Raw genomic sequence first — 23,489 nt, 5'->3', positions numbered from 1 at the left:
ATGTAGATTCCCAGATATACAAAACCCTTGGTAGCAATTTGCAGAGTGGGCAGTTCTGCGGGACCACCGGCGTATCCCCGGATAGTACCAACAATACGGACTTAGCCCAATTAATAGCAAAGCCTGAGAACTCACCAAACACTCTGAAAATGTCAAGAAAAACATCTAGCGAGGACCTAGGTGAGGTGAGATAGAGAAGCACATCATCAGCATAAAGAGAGATCTTATCCTCCCAATCAGGGGACCACCGCAGCCCACGCACCGTCCTGTCCCATCTAATCCAAGCCGCCAAGGGCTCCAGTGCCAACGCGAACAGAAGGGACAACAGTGGACATCCCTGTCGCATCCCCCTCTCCAATTCAAAGTCACCGGATTGACAATTATTCACAACCACGCGAGCCAAAGGGGCAGTATAAAGTAAACGCACCCAACCGATAAACTCGGGCCCGAAGCCCAGCATCTCCAACACGGCGAAGGGATAAGACCATTCAAACCGGTCAAAGGCCATGGTGGCATCAAGAGACACCAAAACGGCGGGTTGTAGCAAGTCACGGGCCTTACCCAAAACGCCATGAAAACGTCGAAGATTAAGTGCAGTGTTACGGCGTGGCATGAAGCCCGACTGATCCGGGTGCACCAAGGTGGAAATCACCTTGACCAACCCGATCGCCAGTAGCTTGGCCAATATCTTGGGCTCTGCATTGAGCAAGGAGATAGGTCTATAAGAAGAGGGGGAGGCACGGGGCTTACCTGGCTTGTGAATCACAACAATATTAGCAATACGCTGATCATAGGGGAGGATTCCGACCTCCTTACTTTTAACAAACATGGCTCTAAGATGCGGCGCAATTTTATGAGCATTCAATTTATAGAGCTCAATTGGAATACCATTGGGGCCTGTCGCCTTCCCTGAGTTGATGCTCCTAATGCCTCCCCCAATTTCGTCATCCGTAATAGCGGAATCCATATATTTCCGGTCCTCATCGGACAACTTAGGCATAATAATATCTCTAATCATCTCAGCATGTTCAGAGCCGTTATGTATATCCGACGAAGAATAGACATTTTTATAGTAACAACCGAAGGAGTCCGCGATCAACTGAGGGTCTGTTAGAGGCTCAGGACCACCACTGTCAAGCTCAGGGACTAACCGAGAAGCGCGATCTCCTCGCTCCAGCCACGCTATAAGCTTACCAGCCCTATCACCATGTTCATAGATCCTACTCTGGACCTCATTATGTTGCGTTACAGCCGACTCCCTAGACAGCCCGTGATTTTCATCTTGTTTGAGGTGCAGCTGATGCCGATTCTCAGCAGTCGCATCACCGGCGACTCGTTCTTCCAAACGGGCTATCTCAGCCTCAGCCGCATTGATTTCCGCCAAACGTCTCCTTTTCTTACCCACGATGAGAGACAACACCTCTCCATGCAAGACCACATTATAGGCCTCCCACAACGTCTGGGCCGAATCCACCGTCCCCTGATTATGCTGAAAATAGCGTTCAGAAGCACCAAACAGTTCTTTCTTAATAACTAGGCCTCGAAGATGCCAGGCATTGATGGGTGCAATTCTACCTACCATAGGCTGTCCCATCTCCACTCGAACCCAAACTGGGGAATGATCGGAGATACCCCTACCCAGATGACGTGCCTCCCTGACTGTGTCGGCCATAGCAGCGGGCAAAAGGATGTAATCAAGCCGTGACATAGAGCCGTGTGCCAGCGAGAGATGCGTATAACTCCTAAGTACAGGATTCAAGAGGCGCCAAACATCAACCAGACCCAAAGAGTCCAAGAACTCGGAAAGCCACTGATGCGCCGGAGGAAGCGATCTCGGCGGGACACGGTCCAAGCTGCCATCTAGAACAGTATTAAAGTCACCACCCAGGACCAGGAGACCAATTGGGAGCGAGAGGAAAACATTAGCGAGATCCTTAAAAGTGTCAGATTGGATGGCCGGGGGAACATAAACAGGAAGGAAAGTAACAGCTTTACCCCCGATCCTCCCGGACACTCCCACATATCTGCCCCGCTGGTCCGACCATGTAGCCTGCACCTCAAACGGAAAAGCCTTCTTCACCAAGGTCCCAACTCCCCGAGAGCCTGTCGTAAACCCTGCATGTGCGATCAATTTATAACCCCCTCTATGAAGGGCCATACAGCGATTGCCCACAAGATGAGTCTCCTGCAGAAGTACCACATCCGGCGAGTGACACCTGATAAACTGAATGACCATGCCCCTCTTAATTTTGTCCCCAAGACCATTCACGTTCCAACTCAGCACCCGAATCCCCGATCCCTGATTGGAGCAAGACATTCACCCCACTCCCCCACGCACACTCATATCCGTAAACACCCAATGCAATTCAAAGGGAAACCGAAACCAAAAAACAGCAAACAACCCCCCCTCCCTCACTCAGAAGTCTTCCCCCCTCCCTGCACCCCTGCATCAGTACAACGCCCCAACCCCAACCCGCAGTGTGCCTGTCGCCCCGCCCAACAATGGTTACTAAAAGTAGGAAGAGGAGGCGCCTGCCGCGCAGCCCCCAACCCATCCCCCCAAAAGAATCGTCCCAATGAACAAACTTTTTAGTCCAAATCAGTACAGTTACACGATAATAAAAGGCCATATCCCCCCCACGCTCAAAAACCAAGCAAGCGCTCAAGACAGGAGTCTCTCATTCTGGGCCCTGCCGACCATCCTCAGTGTCCTGTCGCTGTTCTCCAGTGTCATCAGGTCTCACAGTGTCTAACCAGTCCGACGCCATCTCCGCATTATCAAAAAAACAAGTTCGCTCATTCGCTTCGACTCGTAGCTTAGCAGGATATAGCATAGAGTACTTAATCCCTTTGTCTCTCAACCTCCGCTTGACTTGGAGGAAACCCTGACGCATCCTCTGTACAGCTGGCGTAAAGTCCGGAAAGAAGGACAAGGTGACATTCTCATACCGTAGCGGGCCGTCCGTTCGCGAGGCCTGTAGAATGGCATCACGGTCCCGAAAGTTCAGAACCCTCGCGATCATGGGCCTAGCTGGCGCCCCCACCCTCGGCGGCCCACCCGGCACTCTATGCGCCCTTTCCACCGTGAAAAACTTGCTGAGTCCCTTAGGCTTCAGGTGGTTAAGGATCAGGTCTTCAACGAAGAGATCAGGCGTGCGCATTTCCGCATTTTCGGGTACATCCAAAATGCAAACGTTGTTGCGCCGCTTACGACCCTCATAATCATCAAGCAGCCGTCGGGTCTCCTCCCGTGCCGCTTGTAAGGCCCAGACCTCTCTCTGGAGCTCAGCGGTGTCATTTACCAGGCTCGATGTTTTGATGTCAAGAGATTTCACTTTTTCGCTAGTTTTAGCGTGGTCTGTGCGCAGAAGGTTAACGTCAATCTTAACCGAGTCCAATTTGGTGTCAAGCGCATCCATTCTAGTCACCATAGATGTCTCAATTCTGGTGACGACCTCCATTATGTCTTGCAAGGAAGGCTCGGAGCAGACACTCGGGGAGGTGGTCCCGGTTGCGGGAAGTTGTCTCTGGTCGCTAGGAGATCCCTTAGGGAACGTATATTTGTCCAGTTTATTGGACTGGACCAATCTCTGGACTCTGCCACCCCTGGTGGAGGGTTTCTCGGAGTCCAATCTCGCCGCCATGGAGGGTGATCAAAGAGGACTCAGGCAAACCAGTCAATTGTCGTACTAGTTCACACCTCCGACAATACTTCACATCTCTCCAACGCTCCAAGAACCGAGCCAAGGGTGGCTGATTCGTGCAGGGAAAACCACTTAGAAGCGCCCTAGGGATGGTTCCAGGAGGGGGCACTACTTCCGGTAGACACTGCCGCTGTTGTCGCATTAGGTCCCGGCCACATCTGACACCAGAGTCCGCTGCCCAGGCGACGGCGAGGCCCAAAACTTCGGACGACAATTTGAGGGGGTAGAAGTGCGCCTTTCAAGTCGCAATTTCACCAGGACGCAGCGATACCATTCCCCCATCGAACACGGTCCTCGGGTCTCAGGATATGTGGCAGGATAGACGAATGGAGGAACGGGTCTTACGGAGCTACACGATCACGCGGCCATCTTGGTCCCGTGCTAGGCTCCTCCCCTCCTCTTTTCTATATTTTTATTTGCTACTCAAACTTCTCATTACTGCTTGGATGACGAAGCCTGAAGAACATTTAAGAACAATGCTTGTGCGGCTAATGCATGCAGCCAATATGCCGAAGAACACCTTTGTGCCTTACCTGCTGCTGTGATTTCCTTCTTTTCCTCAATCCTTGCTGCTCCTTGTTCATGGCTTTTGGTGAAATTCTTTTGGTAAGTCCCACTCCCTCTACGATATGTGCCACTCCTCCAACTTCTCTGCTCTTCCCATGTTATTGCCTCCTGTTAGCAGGACAAAGCCCTCCTGCTTCCCTCATGACATTTCCTGCTATATCATTGATGCTATTCGCTTCCCACGCGCATTGCTTGATGCCAGTCACTTCCTATGCACACTATGGAAATAGAAGTGCTTGTGACAGGTCTTCAACTTGATATTAAAGCACTGGGATACCTCAGGGTAGCTGCATGCTATATAAGCTCATATAGAATAGAAGACAATGGAATAAAATATTGTTCCTGCCACAGAAATATAGCTCTTTAAGGGATCTGCTCCTGACATTGCTGGAGCTGTCCAACCTCTTACAAAATTCTCTATCCCAATCTCTTACTTCCAGAAAGTGTTGGTGTCATGCTTCATCTGCAGAGATTCACTCCAAATTAAAAGAGGTGTGTGAAATTTGTGTAATGTGCTTTTGTGCAATTACATGGAATTTAGGCAACATTTCACAATATTATGCATAATTATGTGAAATGTAAATTCATCTTTTCACACCATACTTTAGCTCTAATTACGTCCTTGTGTCAGTTTTTGACACAAGAAGGCATTTTGTGCAAAATAAATAGAGCCAAAAAGCAGACGCAGTGCAAACAACTGCCTCTCAAATTTTGTTGTTACCATGAGTTTGTGGTAAATTTTTACCGTGCAAATGGCATATAATTAAGCAAAGTGGAGTAATGGAATAATTCCAGGAATTTCTCACAACAAGTGTAACTTGAAATTCCAAAATTACGTGAATTACATTGGTGTAATTTAAATTCACCCATGTCTACAAATTACCCATATTTCAGCAGTCTCGTCTTTTGCTGAATTTTTTTCTATTAGTACATTTTCCAACTTCCTTGAAAGGATACTAATTTGGATTACATTTTAACTAAATACCTTTTTGCTACATCACAAAAGCTTTTTAATTTTGTTTTATTTGTTAGGGACCTATAGATTGGATTTGAGGACATCCAATATCCAGTCAACTTACCATTATTAGAATTTTGTCAAGTTTACGGCCTCTCACAACTCTCCTACTCTACCAATCTAGTGGGTCACATGTACAGCATCCTCTCTTCATTTAGTTTCATCAAGTCACATTTACCCAACCTCTTGACTTGATGGATCACTTTGGTATCCATTCTCTTTCTGGATCCCTGCATCTCAGAGCTCCAGTGGTTAGGTTGCGATAGCTGACCTCATGAGGGCCTGGACCAAAGTCACTGCTGAGGTCATTTCTACTGCTCTGATGCATTCCTCTTTTCTTGTTAGCAATTCCATAGATGACAGCATCATCTATTTCATATTCCAGGACACTTCCTATCTGCCCTCCATTGGTCCTCACACCCATTACTCTTGCTGCACTTATCATACTGCTCCATAGTTCTCAGAAGACCTTGCAGTGCCCATTTCATTATTAGAACCTACAACTTCTAGCTCCTGAAACTTCAGTTCCACTAGATATTTGTCACTTTTTTACTTTTCACTCTGGTGATATATAAAGCCCCTGCAGGTTCTACCTACTAATACAGGCTTCACTATGTATTCCTTTTCGACTCATATTCTTTCTCATGCTCTTACCCTATTCTGTTCAGATTTTACAGATCTATTTCTTACCTCTATTGCCATACTATGTTTCTGTGGCTTGCATGCAGGCCTCAGTCATCCCTTTTCTTAAAAAGCGTTCTCATAACGGTATGTTCTCAGAAACTACCATCATGTTACCCTTCTGATATTTGCTTCCAGGATCTTAGAAAGAAAGATCTTTCTCGCAGTTGTCGACTTTCTGGAATCCAACAGTATGTTGGACAATCAGGTTTCATCCTACATCTCAGCAGCAAATTTTCTTCTCTAGCAGGTTCCAATAAAATTCAGATGATGGTTGTCCAAGGAAAAATGGCTGCCATGTTTCTCCTTTAAATCGTGCTTCCAATATATTTGGTTGCATCCCCCTGTGTGCACTCTCCTTTCGTTATTCTCCTATGAGAAAGTTCAATAATTTCAACTCTTTCAATTCAAAAAATGTTCGTATTGCCTTTTTATTGTTATTCAAATCGCTTAATTACTTTCATTGTATTCCTTCTGATTATTCCGCATTATTTAACTCCATAAGGCTCCAATGCATTTCGAGCAGCTAAGTTCTTCCTCAGGGAGCCACTCTGTTAAACAGAATCAATACACACTTGATCTTAACATGAATATGTACACAAAAACAGAATTTTTGACATGACTGAATCCTAAAGAACACATAAAAACACATGAAAAGTGCATTGTGCCATTGTGTGAACACACTGTATATATTGTGAATGTTTTGTTTTTCGCCCTTCGTTTGACGCCACGCTGTGATATGAAGGTGTAAATGCAACGGGTGGAAGCAGTGGGTAAAACGGACGTTCGTGATGTCGAATCAACATGCAGGCTAGTTTTACAGAGTTTGACGAATTTCTTCAGTTTCTCAACGTTTTGAAAGAAACTGTAAGAGAATGATATCGGTTGCCACTCATAATGGTAAATGCCAATGAGGCAAGAAGACAACATTTGCAACGAAAATACCGGGAACATCACAAGGGGATGCAGAATATCACCGGCTTTGGGCTCGGGAACAGGAGGAGGAGGCGGCAACAGCTGCATCCTCCTCCAGTGCCCTCGGGTCCACCAGCCAGCAGCTTCCAGTACGGCGCCGTGGTCCGACAGCCTCCCGCCGCAGCCGCTCAGCTGCAACAAAACCAGCCGCTGCCCACCCCCAGAGCCTGGATGGCATGCCTGCGCCGGCTATGCCGCCGAGTGGACTAAATGGAGCGCACGGTGGAGAAGCAGAAGCACCTGCTCCAAGATCTCCGCAGAGAGCTGCGGGACCACCTGTCAACAGGACACCGCTGGAAGTGTCAGTGTCCCATGCCCCTTTTTTAAAGACTGTTGGGGGGGGTTTGGGAGTTAGGGATTCTGAGGGACTTTTTGAGGGACATTGAAATTAACATTTGTTGGGGGTTAGGGAGGGGGGTGGTTTGGGTCTTTGGACTAGTTTATTTTTCTTAGGGTAAATATATCATTATTTGTTTTACATACTTCAACATAGTGTACGCGTTCATATTACTTTGTGGGGTGGTGGGCGGGGGTTACTGCACGTTTGGTTTCCTCAAACTTACCAGCATGAATTATCTAAAACGTGCAAAAATTTACAAAAGTGCCACTAACAGAGTTAGTGAATTCAATTGGCCTACTAGTACTTTACTAGTACTACTGTCAGTCTCTCCTCTCCTCCGAGTCCTAGCCCATTATTCTACCTCCCCAAAATGCTTATCTTACCTGTGATTCGTGTTTGAGAATAGAGCTAGGCACAGCGCTGGCGGCATGGCAAATGGCGATTACGGTTGCCCATGAAATCCATCCAGGACAGAAATTCCATTGTTGTGGTGGTAGTAGGAGTGGTACTACACTAGCAGTAGGAGCATATGAAAAACAAAGGGAAAAAAAGAGACATTGAGTGGCCTGAGAGAAGTATTAGAAGGAACAGTATATTTGTAGCCTAAGCAATGCTGAAGATAAGTATGGGAAAAGAAAATTGCATGGATGATTATGGCTACAACAAGAACAATGACACAGCAGCGTAATAAGTCTTGACATGTAGGAGGATGATGTTGATGATGGATCCAATCGATGGTGGGCATGAAATTCAGAATTGATTTGAAAATACTCATTGGTGTTTTTTTAAGCAGAATTACAATATCCTAGGATTCATCTAGCTGCCTTAAAATTGATTTGAGGAGGTTGCTTGCACCTTATCCTCCCCTGCAAGTGTGTGGAATTATTGCTGTCATTTAGTCACACCTCAATGAAAACCACACAGCCCGGGGGAAGAGGGTTAGGGTTTGAAAATTGGATGGGAATGGTTTTTTTTGCGAAAGTTTTGCAGAGAGAGGAAAAAAAACACTGCATGGACAAACAACAAATGAAGAAAAATAAATCTTTGGATACGAAGATATCCATATATCTTTTAAGTGACATAAAGGAAGTGCATGCATGAAGTTGTCTGCTAAATGGATGGTTCGGTTACTGAAAAGTAGTACTAACTACAACTTACTAAGTAGTACTAAACTATTAGACAGTACAGGGCTGCTGTAATTACGCAATTTCATTCAGAGAGAGAATGACTTAGTAGTACATTACATTAGTTTTAGAAATAGCAAAGAAAGTTATGAAATAGCTGTAGGGATGAATTTGAAGCAGTGAGTCGCACTCATAGAAGTTCCCAACAATAAGTTATTTAAAAGATAAGGAGAAGTGAAGAGGATACTGTAACTGTATGTTGTTGTTGTCCTGTTCAATTTGGGAAGTTGCATGCATCCAGCCATTCCTCTTATTCGCGGTACTTTTCCATTCCATCTGACGCTCCGTCGATCAATCTTAGTGACCAGACACACTGTCCACTGCCTGCCTGGCGGATGCGGAATTGCGGATTGATGTTGTTCCCATGGCACAAGGTAAAAGCCGGCCTGCAATTGTTGATGGAAAAACAGGAAGAGATATTAAAACAGCACTGAGAAAAAATATAAGGTACGGTGTGTAGTGCAAAAATAACACTTTCAGAGGCAACAGCATTACATACAGGCATCATTTCTAAAGTGCGTACTCTGAGTCTCCTTTTCAAGGATAGTAATTGCACACAGCAGGCCAGGGCAATGCAGACGGTCAAGGCAGGCACCACTGAGTGAACCACCCTGATGATGTAGCATACCTCTTTGACACAGACAGACAAAGCATATCTAAATTTATGCAGCAAGCCACATAGCCATAATTTTACATGAACTGCTGTCTGGTCTCTGGCATACACTACACTGGCTCGACCACTCCCATACCACGACTTGACAGACATGTAGGTCTGCTGTGGTTGTTGTTGACTTGTTAACCTGTTGTTTGCCACTCACGAAACGGCCATATTTCTTCCGTAAACCGACAATGATGATGATCCATCCATCCTAGTGAGTGACTATGTAAAGAATAAAGATAATATGTAACTTTAATCATCAAGACTCATCATCATCATGGTATGTTATTGGCAAACTCAATGTTGTCTACACACTGAGTCCAAGGACATTTTCCATACTGAAAAATGCAACGTAGTGTCTGGCCCCTGCAGTAGAAGTACAATTTGTACAAACAAGGTAACAGAGTACAATTGAGTTACATTTAGTGTGTAAAAGATTAAATAATAATAACAGAACACATAGATAGGATTTACTTCATGCACAACAAGCAAATAACAATTGCTTTCATCAGAGCCAGACAGCCAGTATTGTCCACCACTGCATGCCATCTCATCATTCATTACCTGTTCCACTTGTCATCTTCTTATTTTTAAGTGAAGGGCCACAGGGCAGCCTCTCGTGTCAATTTCAGAAGGTGCAGTCAGCATAGTGAGTCATTCCAGTCCCACTTCTTTTGAGGGGACTCGTGTACGGACTGAAGCGATAGTTTCTAGATTCTCTGTAATCCAGCCAAACGCCTTGAGGGAAATGGATAGGGGGAGTCTGGAGGAGGAGGATAGAGGAGCATGACTGAGTTGTGAACTTCAGGAATACAAACAGCGGCACCTTCAATATGGAAAATAAGACGAAGACAGTGCTGCTGATGGATTTGTTGTGATTAAAGTTTTGTTGTGCTAAAAGTTACAAATCAAAGAAAGACACACAGAAATAAAAGTCAAAAAGGACGGAAGAAAACAAAAAGTAAGTCTTTCAAGCCTAGTTGTCAGGGAAGTAGAGCTCGTCCTCAAACTCTGTGAATTGAACATGGAGTAGGTCAGCTAACAGTGAAGAGCTTCCGTCACCTAAGTCAGTGTCCTCTTCTTCCTGTGTGGATTCACATATTTTGTAATCTGGTGGTATAAAGTGCTGATTCATCTTGATCATTGTTAACCTCTCCACATTTTTGGCCGAGAGGCGGGACCTTTTTAAAGGGACAATGGCACCAGAAGCACTGAAAACTCGTTCCGAAAACACGTTTGCGAGTGGGGAAGACAAATAATTTATAGCCAGCCTGCTGAGCAGTGGCCAGTGAGGCCATTTCCCATACCAATACCCAATGGATCACGATCAATGTAGACCTCTGTTGGGTCATCCAGATAGTCCTGCACCATCCACTCAAGGGCCTCCCTGGGTGGTGCTCCACTTTGCGTACCATGTGTTTCCTTTGCATCAACACTGGAGCGAGCAAACCCTTGTCGAGTTATCCAATCCGCTTCCGACAATATTATGGCAGGGCCTGGTGCAAGTGATGATGACGAGGATATTGTTGCTGCTGTCGGTAACGGCTGTGAGGGAAAGTGACTGCCTTTGGCCACAGAAGTGGACCTTGACGCCGGATGGCCTGCTGCTTCAGTAGTACTTGTGGTGTTTCCTTCAATTTCCTGCCGCTCTTTTTCGAACCGAGTGGCTGACACAGCTAGCCAGTGTTTGTTCTTTGAAACATCTTCTTCTTCAAAAGGAATGAATACTATGCTGGTCAGTGCCTTTTTGTACCGTGGATCCAGAATAGTGGCACAAATGTTTTTTTAAGCCTTTCACTGACAAGTAGGCGGCTTAATAAGCTCTCCGCCAACCGATATGCGTCTTATTTGTGAACATCAGCTAGGAACGTTGAAGACACTGCCTTCAGTTGTTGCTCTAGCATGAACAACAATGGGATAGCTTTGCCCAAACTACAGTCCTCCCTGCTGACTTCACGGGTGAAGACCTCAAAAGGATGAAGCATGTCTGTCAGGCTTTTAACTAGGTCCCATTCCTCCAGCTCTAGCCTCATGTCTTTCATAGCAGCAGACCGTATGTTAATGCTAGTGACATACTCATTGATTACCAAGTACTGCTCAAACAGACGTTCAAGCATGTAGAAGGTTGAGTTCCAACGTGTTGCCACCTCCTGGATGAGTCCTTTGACTGGCACTCCACGGCTACGTTGAAAGATCCACAACTCCTTCCGGGCCTTAAAAGAATGGCTGAAATGTGTGCAGATTCTTCGGCAGGTGGTCAGTAACTTGCTGACTGTGTTTTCGCTTTTCAAGAAATCTTGAACAATAATGTTAATGCAGTGCGCCAAACACGGCACTCTGAAGTAGCCACCATCATGCATGGCCTTAACTATATTACTGTCATTATCCGTGGAAACATAACCAATCATGCGACTTCTTGGCACCAGCCATTTAGAGACCTTACTCTTAAACTCATCCAAAATGTTTAATGCAGTATGAGATTTCTCCATGGCAAACATGGCTACTGTTGCATGTTTCTGACTCGATGGAAAAATTGAGGCATGGTCAAGACCTGTAGACATCTTTTCTCTAATCCCTGCAAAAGAGACCCAGTGTGCAGTGATGCACATGTAATACACGGCTTGGCAACTGGTCCACATGTCGGTTGTCAGGTGGATAGTGTGAACAGCACTCTTCTGCAAAGCTGACCCAATCACTTCCAGCACATCTTCATATAGTGCTGGAACCGCCACTCTGGCAAAATAGGATCGGCTAGGAACCTTCCAATTAGGGCAGACTGTTGCCACAAATTCTAGAAAACCCACCCCTTCCACGAAAGAAAAAGGGTAAAGGTCCAGCGCTAGCATTTTAGCCAGCTTTGCGTTATACAGACGTGCCATTGGGTGGTTGCGTTCAAATGGCGCCTCCGACCAAAACATGCTTTTAATTGTGGTCTGGACCATTTTCAGATGTGATGATGATGATCCAGACTTCTTCAACCCAGTTTGTCTCATTGATGTACTTTTTCACATTGGTGTCTCTCCCAGACTCTTAGTGTGCCTCATACATGTTGCTGGGATAGAGGGTATGGGCGCTACCACTGCAATGCTGCTGCCAGGGCTACTGGATATACCAGAAAAAATTTCTGTCGCTTCTTCACTTCCCCCTGCACGATCAGCCCCTCGTCATCATCAGATGCAATATGAATGGATACATTTGGATTTGTTGTACTTTTGGCTTCCCGGATCTTCCTTATGTGCGCCTCCCAAATGATAATGGTGTTTTTGGAGATGACCTATCTGGCCTCCGGTAACATAGTTGGTACCAAGCTTACCCCGACTAACTACAGTTTTACAAATCGAACAAACAACCATGTTTTCCGCCTTTTTGCTAACACTAAAGAAGTCCCAAACTGGGGATTGGAGATTTCTGCTGGTGGTGGAGGTGCTACTTTCAATGCCAGATGAAGTGGAGGATGGGCGTGGCTGAATTTGACTCTGTTGTGCACTTACAGCACCACTACTTGAGGTAATGTTAATGTTAATGTTAGGTGGTGTTTTATATAGCGCTCCGCTACTCCGAGGAGTGTCCCGGCGCTTTTATGACCTACAGTGGAAACAGGGTGGCAGGCGTAGAAGGGGCAGGCCTACTGAGCGAAAAGCCAAGATAATGGAGGTCGAGCTGGATGGAGGTCCCTGCCGGCTATTCTGACGAGAAAATATGGAAGCTGTAGGTCGTGTTTGTATAGTAGTTAACTGCATTGGTGGTGGTACCAGTGCCACGCCGCCCACATCACGCTCAGCAGCAATTCGGGATAGGGTCAAAATGTCTGTCTGCTGCATGCCCGCTAGGCCTGGAGTGATGACTGTGATGACTGGGTCGTCGTCAGACTGTTTATCAGCAGCAGAATACACCACTTCTTGTTTGTCGTCATCACCCATAAGTGGAAGCCTTGCGGGAACCTTCCCTTTAGGCTTAGCTACCTTTGTCGGCTCATGGCGTGCCTCACTCTCAGACTGCATTGGTGGGTTCCAATCAACATCAAGATCATTAGAAGGAAGGGGGCTTAAAATAGAACTTGTAGTAGCCCTCCTTGACCTTTTTCTTGCTGGGGATCTGGAAGACAACGGATCATCAGCAGGAGGAGTGGCTTCCTTGGATGATACCTCCACTTGAATCTCGATTTCCTGATGTGCCCTTACTTCTGGAGGAACAAGCATTGTGGGCAGTTGTGCCACTCCATGCGCCTCTAGTTGCACCTCTACATGCGCCTCTCCATGCGCCTCTCCTTGCGCCTCTCCATGCGCCTCTCCATGTGCCTCTCCTTGCGCCTCTCCATGCGCCTCTACTTGCGCCTCTCCTTCGCCTCTCCTTGCGCCTCTCCTTGCGCCTCTCCTTGCGCCTCTCCTTGCACTCTACTTGCGCCTCTACTTGCGCCTCTCCTTGCGCCTCTCCTTGCGCATGTACTTGCGCTTGACTAGTTGCACCTGTGGTTGTCGTTGCGGCTGTGGTTGTTGAACACTCGTCAGATGAGTTACACCCTGCGTTGATTGGATGCTACTTTCTTGCGATGAGCAAACATCACAGGTCGATGGTGATTGAACAATTAATGTGGCTACCTCTGCAGCACTCATGGCCTTGGACCTAACCTGGCGTGGTGGCACTGAGCCCAATGAAGCGGAGGTGCTGCTCCCTGAATGTACCCCGGCGGACCCCGCTGCTGCAGGCGTAATTGTTTTCCCAGAAAAAGTGTCTGTAGGCACACCAGTCTCCTTGGTAAGTGGTGCCACTTGCTTCTTCTGCTCCTTCTTACTGGCAGTGGCAATGGCAACTTTATTGGTGGAGGAGCTACAGCCACCTTTCTTTGGGCCCATCTTCTTCAGATGTCAGAACAGCAGGCCACAGTTGCACGAGTTGCAGAGTTGTCTGTGGCCACACATGACGTCACGTGACGTTGTGCTGCACACACCGCAGCAAGACTTCTTCCTGGCACTGATGACGAACGATGACTGATTTGTGGTTCTCTTGTGCACCTAAAAGCAAAGGAAGCCAGAGGAACATCAGTTAAATAAATGTCACATATGTCGTGCTTCAATTAATATTTGCAACTAGGCATTTGGGTGGCTCATGTAAGTGAAAAAGTTCTTAATTGACCTGGGCCTCTCAACGTACTATTCCAATCCAGCGTTGATAGCTCAGATCCCGAGGAAACAGTTTAAAAAGCAGTGCATGGGACATTTGGGGGGGCTTAGATTGCTTACTGAAATTAACAAGCTCTCAGTACAATACAATCTAATGATCCAAACCACTCTAACGATACAACCATATCTGACTTTCAATTTAAATGGGTATGAGAGATTTGTGCTAATACGGTTCAGGATGAACGTATTCCATCACTTGATATCCTTTCCGAAAGAGAATGACTGGACAAAGGTTTTGTCATTTTGCCCTTGCGATGGTATTTCTGCCCAGTCGACAATGCATGTGGTCTTGTTCTGCAAGTTCTACAAGGAGTGGAGGGGAAGATGGATAAAACCCATTTTAAGAATTTTTGGCCTGTGATTATGTCGCCCAGCCTTCATCGCCTTAAAATGTCTGGAAATAGAGTGTTTCGCGAAAAATATTGCGCAACTCCTGAAAATTTGAATTAGGCATGGGAAAAATCTTCAATAGTAAGGCATATTGTATATATCTAAATTGGGAATAAGGTCCTTTTTAAATCAAATGCTATCACCTTTTAATTGTTGTTCTCCTGATCTTGTTCATGTTTTTAATTCGCTTGAATGAATTTCAATTCCTGATTGAGCAGATAATTTAAATATTTAATGTATATAGCGAACGTGTTGCAATTTTGAAATGTAAATTGTATTTTTTCACTACTGTACTTTTATGGGCTTTTTATATTTTAGGAAAACCGAATGAAGGAATTGATTGATTGATAACTAGGCATTTATTTTTACAACAAACCCAAAAACGGAAAGACCCAAAATAAAAATTGCAATTCTAATAAATTAATAGAAGAGGCACCCCACAGAAAGACTTGGTCCATGAACCACTGAGTACCCCATGGCATAATGGATGAAAGCAAGGCGAACTGGGTGCAGGCCTGAGCACACTGCCTGGCTTCAAAATGGCCCCTTGGGCTTTGAATCCCACCTCATGGCCAGGCCCTGCCTGTACAAGGCCTCAAAATGGCCCCACCCATATGGCCAGGCCCCAACACCACCCCAAAAAGTCAAAAAACACACAATAATCCCCACAATCCAATGCCATCCATGTCCTCAATGATGTTTAAATTCAAGACACCCCACAAAAAGACTTGGCCCATGCACCACTGAGTACCCCTGGGCATAATGGAAAAAGCAAGGCAAACTGGGTGCAGGCCTGAGCACATTGCCTGGCTTCAAAATGGCCCCTTGAGCCTTGACCCCCATCACATGGCCAGGCCCTGCCTGGACCAGGCCTCAAAATGGCCCCAACTCACATGGCCAGGCCCCAACAACACCCCAAAAAGTAAAAAAACACGCAAAAATCACCCCAATCCAATGCCATCCATGCCCTCAATGATGTTTAAATCCAAGACACCCCACAGAAAGACTTGGCCCATGCACCACTGAGTACCCCTGGGCATAATGGATTAAATCAAGGCAAACTGGGTGCAGGCCTGAGCACACTGCCTGGCTTCCAAATGGCCCCTTGAGCCTTGACCCCCACCACATGGCCAGACCCTGCCTGTACCAGGCCTCAAAATGGCCCCCACCCACATGGCCAGGCCCCAACAACACCCCAAAAAGCCGAAAAACACACAGAAATCACCCCAATCCAATGCCATCCATGCCCTCAATGATGTTTAAATTCAAGACCCCACAGAAAGACTTGGTCCATGCACCACTCAGTACTCCTGGGCCTACTGGCTAGTGTGGCTTTACAGGCACCCCAAAATAAAAATTAAAATCCACATATAACAGTGAGCTAAAATTCCATGACATAAATGAGATTTAAGTTCAACCAAACTCACAGAAACAGTTGTATCATGCACCCATGACTAACCCTGGGCCTACTGGATACTGTGGCTACCCACAATATTTTTTTTTAAAGTTGTGAAAAAGTTTTAAAATTGTAGTTGCAGCAACTGCAATGTCCCAAACAAACAACACCAACTTACATCTAAAATCCAAAAGTGATCCAAACTCCAAAGTCCAAAAAGACCTCAAATACAAATATCCAGCAGCAGCCACAAAAATCAATCCTTCCAGCTCCAGATCCAAATGAAAAGTGACCAGGACATGGACAAAGCACTGGGAGGAGCCTGCTGAACAGGAACAGGAATTTGGAGACTCTGGGGCACTTCCTTCCTCGCACACCCCCCAAAAATGAACTCCTTGCACAAAAAAGTGCAGCCAATCGTCAATCTGAGGAGTTATTCCGATCAAAATCATCATTTTCAGAATGTTTATGCTGCCTGCAGTGGATTTCTTGTGCTGAATTGCAATTTTTGCAAGTTCGGGAAAGCGAGCTGTTCAAATCTCCCGCCGGAAGTCAGCTGCCTGCCGCATCTACGTGTTCGCAATTGTTTACTCCCGTGTTGCGTGATCGCGGGCCCTTATGACGTACTTGCGTTGTCAAACTCTGGCTGTGCAAGATGTCAGGCCGCGATGACGTACTCGCGGTCGAAAAACTCTCGCGCGATCACACAGCAAGATCCAAAATGGCGCAGCACACGCAAACCGGGAGAAAAACTACACGGCGAACTCAGAATCACGGTAAGTCAACGCCGCGCGCACGATATTTTATTTTTCAAGCGCGACCAAGCAAAAAAATCCGCCAGCTTGCGAATTGCAGATTTTTGGGCAAATTTGCGCGATTCGCGGAATGGGAATTTGACAAAAATCTGCAAATTCCGCGAACGGAACGGATTTTACGCCCATACTTAATTTATACCACCAAAAGGCGTTGACGCTCTCATTTATGGTTACATTTGAGGAACAACGTGTTGCATTTAAACAACAAAATTACGCAATTATCTTTATTTATTTCTTCAAATTAACCTGTTTTAATAACAAAAGTATATGTCTAATACTCTGTCTCTCTTGAATTATTGAGATTGTGTTTTTAAATTGTTGGAAAATCTTTTGCAACATGGAATGTTTTTAACTGTTTTATTATGATTTTGTATTCATATGTATGATCTAAAAAGCTCTTTGATACAATATTACATTTTTAAAATGTTTTAATGGTTTTAATTACAAGTGATTTTTATTAAGCATTTTTAAAATAGAACAAGATATACAATCAGCTGTTTGTAAAGAGGTGACTTGTATACATTAATTGATGGTCTGGAGGTGGTACAATGTCTTCTCGTACAGTTTCGGGGGACAATTACAAACAGATGTCAAAAATATATAAAAAGACAAAGAAGTAAATCATATAATCCTTACATATCAGACAAATCGATCTGTGAGTTGTCCCTGAAGCAAAATAGAATAAATTTAAAACAAGAGAAAGTGACAATGGTTTTAACCTTCCCTTTCAGGACTTGTGGGTGATACCCCTGAATGTTTTACGGTGTGTGAGGCAAACAATGTTTCAAGGTGTGTGAGTCAAATGGTAGATTATGTGTTCTCCAAGAGTCTTTTGTATTCCTAAAAGTTAGGAGAAGGATATACATAAAGCAAGCACTTATATGCTTTCGCATAGGGGAAGCAACCGTATTCAGATCTTCAATCTCAGAACCAGTGATATCCGTTTTTAAAATATTTTTTCTGTTATTAAATACTATGAATAGCAGCAGGTTTCGGAATTTCGATTGAACACTTTACCAGCGTCTTGGTCACAGCCTCATTTCTTCAGCCTTTTCTTTTCAGCACCCTTCTTTTCCCAAATAGTCCGATTAGGGGGGGGTTATACAGAGTATTGTCTTTGAAACAGAATGTAATGAACTCTCTCTCCAAATCACTTGCTGAAGCTAGATATGTCCATTCAGGTGCTGCATATCTTTGATTTGGGTCTCATGCTGTTTTTGTTCTGTGCACTGTATTTTCTTCTTTGTCTGTATCACTTTGTTCAGACTGACTGGAGACTTAGATTGCAGAGGATGGGATTCTTCCCAGTCAGAATGTTTTTCAATCGTTCAGTTCTTCGGGGCTATTGTTCACCTTTTCGCACTCATTTTTCTGACACACTCTTTATTTCACTGTGTCAATACTTCGCTTGGCTGAATCCCTTTCTTTCTCACCCTCGTTACCTACACGGATCAGCTCTCTTTCACTTTCAACAGTGTTTCGAGACCCAGTAGCTGGTGCCCACTCTAATTTGTGATGAGTCTGTTTAGGCTGTCTCGTTAAGAGTGGGTTGCATGAACCCAATTAGGTAGACCACCACATTTAACCACGGTGGTTGTTATAAGAATCACTTGGTAAGGCCCACGCCAACAAGGTTCCAAACAGGACTTTTTCACATGTTTCTTGACAAGCACCCAATAACCTGGGCACAAGTTGTGAATTTGCTCCTGTTGGACAGTAGTGGCAACTTCTCCAACCTGATGAGACACAGAACGTACTACATCAGCAAATTCTTTTCAAGTCAAGTCAAAGTATGCTTTATTCGAGATTTCACTCATAAAAGCAAGACATACAGTAATTAAAAATTCAATTAAATTTACCATTCATTATTACGAATACTAAGCATACTATTTACAAATTTTGACTCAATGAAAACCAGTGCAATATTTAGATACAGAACAAGATAAAATAGATTTTAAAAAAATACAAAAAAATAAGATTAGATAAGTTAAGACAGTTTATGATAAAACCGTTTATAGAATATAAAAGATGCAGAGAAACATTTCAGACAGAGAATAATCAAATAACTAGCAGTCTCTGTCTAATCGACCATGCCCATCCTAAGTATTTCGCAGTGGCTATTATTATCCATGTTAAAGTGCTAGTGCATATTACACGCAGCGCAATGGTACCCCTGATTGCCCCCAGATTCCTAGACATCGGTACTAGCCACACACGTCTAGGGTCAGAATAAGCTGGGCAAGTGAATAGAAAGTGGCCCGTTTCTTTAGCCATGCCACACGCAGGGCATATATCACTCAGTCCACCATCCCATCTGGCTGTCAAAGATCTGAGAGGAAGTGAACCTTCTCTCAGTTGAAACAAGAGCTTTCTATCACCCGGCCTGGCTATAATATCCCAATAACGTTCCAAGGAAGGATACAATTTAACGTCTAAGAAACTCTTAGTCATAGATCCTAGACCAGAGCTACCCCAAGCCTGGGATGCTATCTTCTCCCAATAGATTTCTTTTAGCACCTTTTTTGTTGGAAAAGTTGCTCCTTCTGGGTCAGCCCAAAGTGCGCTCATACCAAGCTCAGTCAAAACTGTCTTTAGCGTTTTGAGCCACTCATTTTTGTGAAATGTATGTAATTTAATGATGTCTAAGAACCCTATGGCGTAGTGAGAAAGCTCCGGAGTAGTCCAAAGCCTGTGCCAGTACAGTATTGGTCGAAGCCTGGCCAGGTCTGTGACAGCTTTTCTGCCTAGCTCATACCTAAGGGGCAACAAGGGAGTGCTCTTAGGGAGACCAGTAATCGCCCGTAGAAACTTGTTTTCCGATGATTGGAGCAAAGATAGTTTCTCGAACCCCCAGAGCTCAGCACCATAAAGTGCAGATCCTAGGGCCTTTGCTTCATACACCTGGAGAACGGGCTTTACAGGTTTCGTTAAAGAATTTCTATGTTCAGCGCTAATAGCACCTGATAGCTGCCTATGCCTTAGTGTAGCAATATCTATATGCTGTCCCCAGCCATTCTTATTTGAAATATGTATACAGAGGTAGGTAAGAGTATTCACCACCTCTAGAGGGCGACCATTCATAATGATTTTTGATTTGAAACTTCGGTGGGGATTAAAAATCATCAGTTTTGTCTTTGCGACATTAACCTCGAGCCCATGCTCCTTACTGAATAAATCAAAAATAGACAAAGCACGCTGCAGACCACTCGGAGTTTTTGATAGGATGAGCGTGTCGTCTGCAAACATTAAAATAGGCATTTTTAAGCCAGCTAAAGAAGGGGCATCTACCTCTGCAGATAGCATATGTGAAACCACACCGTTAACATATAACGTACAGAGAGTAGGTGCCATTGCACAGCCTTGCCGGACTCCCCTTTCCACCGGGAAATCCTCTGTCACCATACCCTGACCTCCCCACTGGATTTTAGCATACGTTGCTGCATGGAGCCGCATTACCAATGTCAGTGATTCAGCTGGTACACCCAAGTCCTTTAAAACAGACCACAGCTTGAACCGTGGAACTAGATCGAAGGCAGCCCGCAAGTCGACAAAAGCTGCATACAGGCTGCCCCCTCCCAGGACCACGGTCCTCCACTGCAGCAAGTTAAAACGGAAGACCTGGTCCACCGTAGTTGTTGACCTACGGAAACCCGCCTGAAAGGGAGACAAAGCATTATTTTCCTCCGCCCAGTCTAGTAGCCTATTCACAATCACACGCCCTATTATCTTTTGGGAAGTGTCAATAAGGCTTATTGGCCTGTAGTTTCCAGGCTGGGATCGGTCGCCTTTCTTAAAAACAGGTATTATTACCGCACCCTTCCAGGATAGCGGTACCTCGGCACCCCTAGCAATTGCATTAATAATAGACAGATGTATTTGCACCAACGTTCCTTATCGTTGATAAAGATGTCGGCTGGTACACCGTCCATTCCAGGGGCGCGCCCGCTGGCCACAGAATTTAGAGCAGCCAAAATCTCTTTAGGACAGAAAGAATTTTCTTTGAAATGGGTTGGAGTTATGATTAATGCAGTAGGGACTTGGTTTGATTCAGCATACTGCAATCGGAAAAATGTTACCCATTCCCCTTCCAGAACATTGTTGTTTGGAGGATCAGGAAAACCCTCACCTCCCCACTTCACAATATTCCAGAATAATCTAGAATCATTTCTGTCCCTAGCTCTTTTTAATTCAGACCAGTGATGCTCATCCCAAGCTTTTTTTGTCTTTGTTATAGTATCTTTATATTCCCTTCTGGCAGTTTGTATAGCGGTGGCCTGTCTCCCTTTTATAGCAACACCCAGGGCATGTCCTGCATCCCGACAACAATTATTATACCATCCTGGATGTTTGGTAGCTCTTGCCCCATTGGTCTTTACGGGCTTAAGAAAATGGTTCTTTATTAAAGAGAAAAGGGTTTCATGGATTTCAACCACACTGCCTAAACCTGATGAAGAGGACGTGTTATTTTCCAAGGCTAGTATTGCGTTGTCAGCCTCGGCATTAATATTCTCCATGGTCTGCAAATTGGACACTACATTAGTCCATCTCAACCTTCGCATGTCATTCGTGGGGATGATCAAAGGTGCGGTAGAGGAAATGGTACCTAAGGACCCGTTAGAAGATGCCCACCATTTGTGTTCTATACACAGAGGGTTATGATCACTTTCGCACCTTCCCACAACCTCCATATCACATACTAGCGGCCAGAGCTCCAGGCTACAAAGTACATAATCAATTCGACTTCTATGCCACCCGTTGTCAAACGTCATTTCCCCATGCTTATCACTTAAGGTCCTCCCGTTTAGTGCTCTTAGTCCTTTTTCAAGACACATAGCATTTAAACCAATCACATCCTCTGTCCATCTGACAACTGGTTTCAACTCTAATTTGGGCACACCCCATTGCCAATCTACATCATCACCAAGAAAGTTCTCATCTGTGGCTAGGGGTTCAAATGTTCGATTGAAATCACCTGCAATGATAATGTTTTTGTCTTGGGAGTAATTCTCAAGTAGGGAACCCAAGGCCGCTAAAACCTCTAGCCTCCCACCCCTGGAGCTCCTTACATATACATTGTAGACGTCAATTAGACCCAAAGTATCCGAGGTCAATCTGATTAGTTGGATGTCGTTGTGGCTAGTGTCGATTACTTTAACAATCAGTTTCAATGACTGGCGGACCCAAATGGTAAGACCACCCATAGGTCTCCCCTTGAGACCCTTTAGTGCAGGCACCGAGTAATTCAGATAACCTTGTGCAAAAGATGGGTCACAGCACCAAGTTTCCTGGAATATACACAAATCAAAAGAATTGATAAAAGAAACCCAATCACCAGAGTCAAGTTTTGAGGTAAGTCCAGCAATGTTCCATGAGAGAAGTTTCCCCCCAATATCCTTATTGCAATCCAGGGGCTTGGGTAGAGGAGCAGCCTCATTAACCACTGGTAGATCTTGAACGACCATACTTTGTAAGTCAATGTGGTGGTTAGAGTGGATAACATTCTTGTTCGTGGACACAAGCTCCAGATTTTCCCTGGCTGAAGGGGGCACATCCCTTTTTGACCTTTTGTCATCGGTGGAGGGGTAGGAATTTACACTCTCAACTGCTGGCTGCAAATGTAGGCTATCAGGATAGGCAACACTCAATTCAGGCCCAAAAACCTTATTTTTACTCAGTGGGATCGTACACTCATTTCAGCAGGTGCCCTTTCTGTCCCACCAGCAACTGGCTGGTGGAGTGATGGTTGTCAATCGATGTCGTTTAGGCCAGAATCAGCCTTCCCTCTCATACGTTCAGGAATAACAGGGATGGGCATTACAGTATGGGGGCATGTTTTCCTTAGCTGTATCTGGGTTTGCGAAGGACCACTACATCTAAATTCCAAGGTAAAAAGATTTTCTGCAAGGAAAGGGGATTTCAATGTTAACTCAATAGAGTCACTGACTAGATCAGGGCGGCTCAATCTTCTCGCCTCTACAATGTCTTCCCTGATCACCGAACGGCATCCTCTGACATAGCGCAGCCAATGAATAGCTTTGTTAGTCAGAGAATCCGGGTGTTCTCTGTTTCCATATATTGTATTTGTTAATTTTGGAACATTAGTCATATATATGATATTTTTGTTTTTATTAGGGTCAGATTTGTAATGACGATTCATTTTAATTCCTGCCCCTTGGGTTACTAAACCGTCAGTCATATTGGGTGAGGTTAATTGGGGGGCGACTGTCCTCTTGCCCGTTTGGCTAGACAATAAACCTTTCCCCTTGCTTTTAGGGCTTCGGGGAGGTGGGCCATTGTCCCTCCCTTTCTGCACAGAATTTCTGGTGTTTAGATGTGTTACTTTCCCCGTTGGCTTGGTGTTAGATTAATTTTCCCATCTACCTTGGAGAACTTTACTGGCATCGTCAGTTCTCCCAGGGATTGGATTACAAATTGGCTGCCCCACTTTGGTTTTTGGATTTGATATAGCCATATCTTTCTCACAAATCTGAGTGGTTAGGTTAACAATTAATGACCTCAGTGCCTCTATTTCATCTTTTAATAAAATAACCAAATTGGATAGAGTACCAATATCCATGGGTGAT

The sequence above is a fragment of the Lissotriton helveticus genome, chromosome 4_1 (assembly GCF_964261635.1).
Source record: "Lissotriton helveticus chromosome 4_1, aLisHel1.1, whole genome shotgun sequence".
NCBI classification, from domain to species: Eukaryota; Metazoa; Chordata; class Amphibia; order Caudata; family Salamandridae; genus Lissotriton; species Lissotriton helveticus.
The sequence above is the reverse complement of the archived record's forward strand: the minus strand, read 5'-3'. Positions refer to the sequence as shown.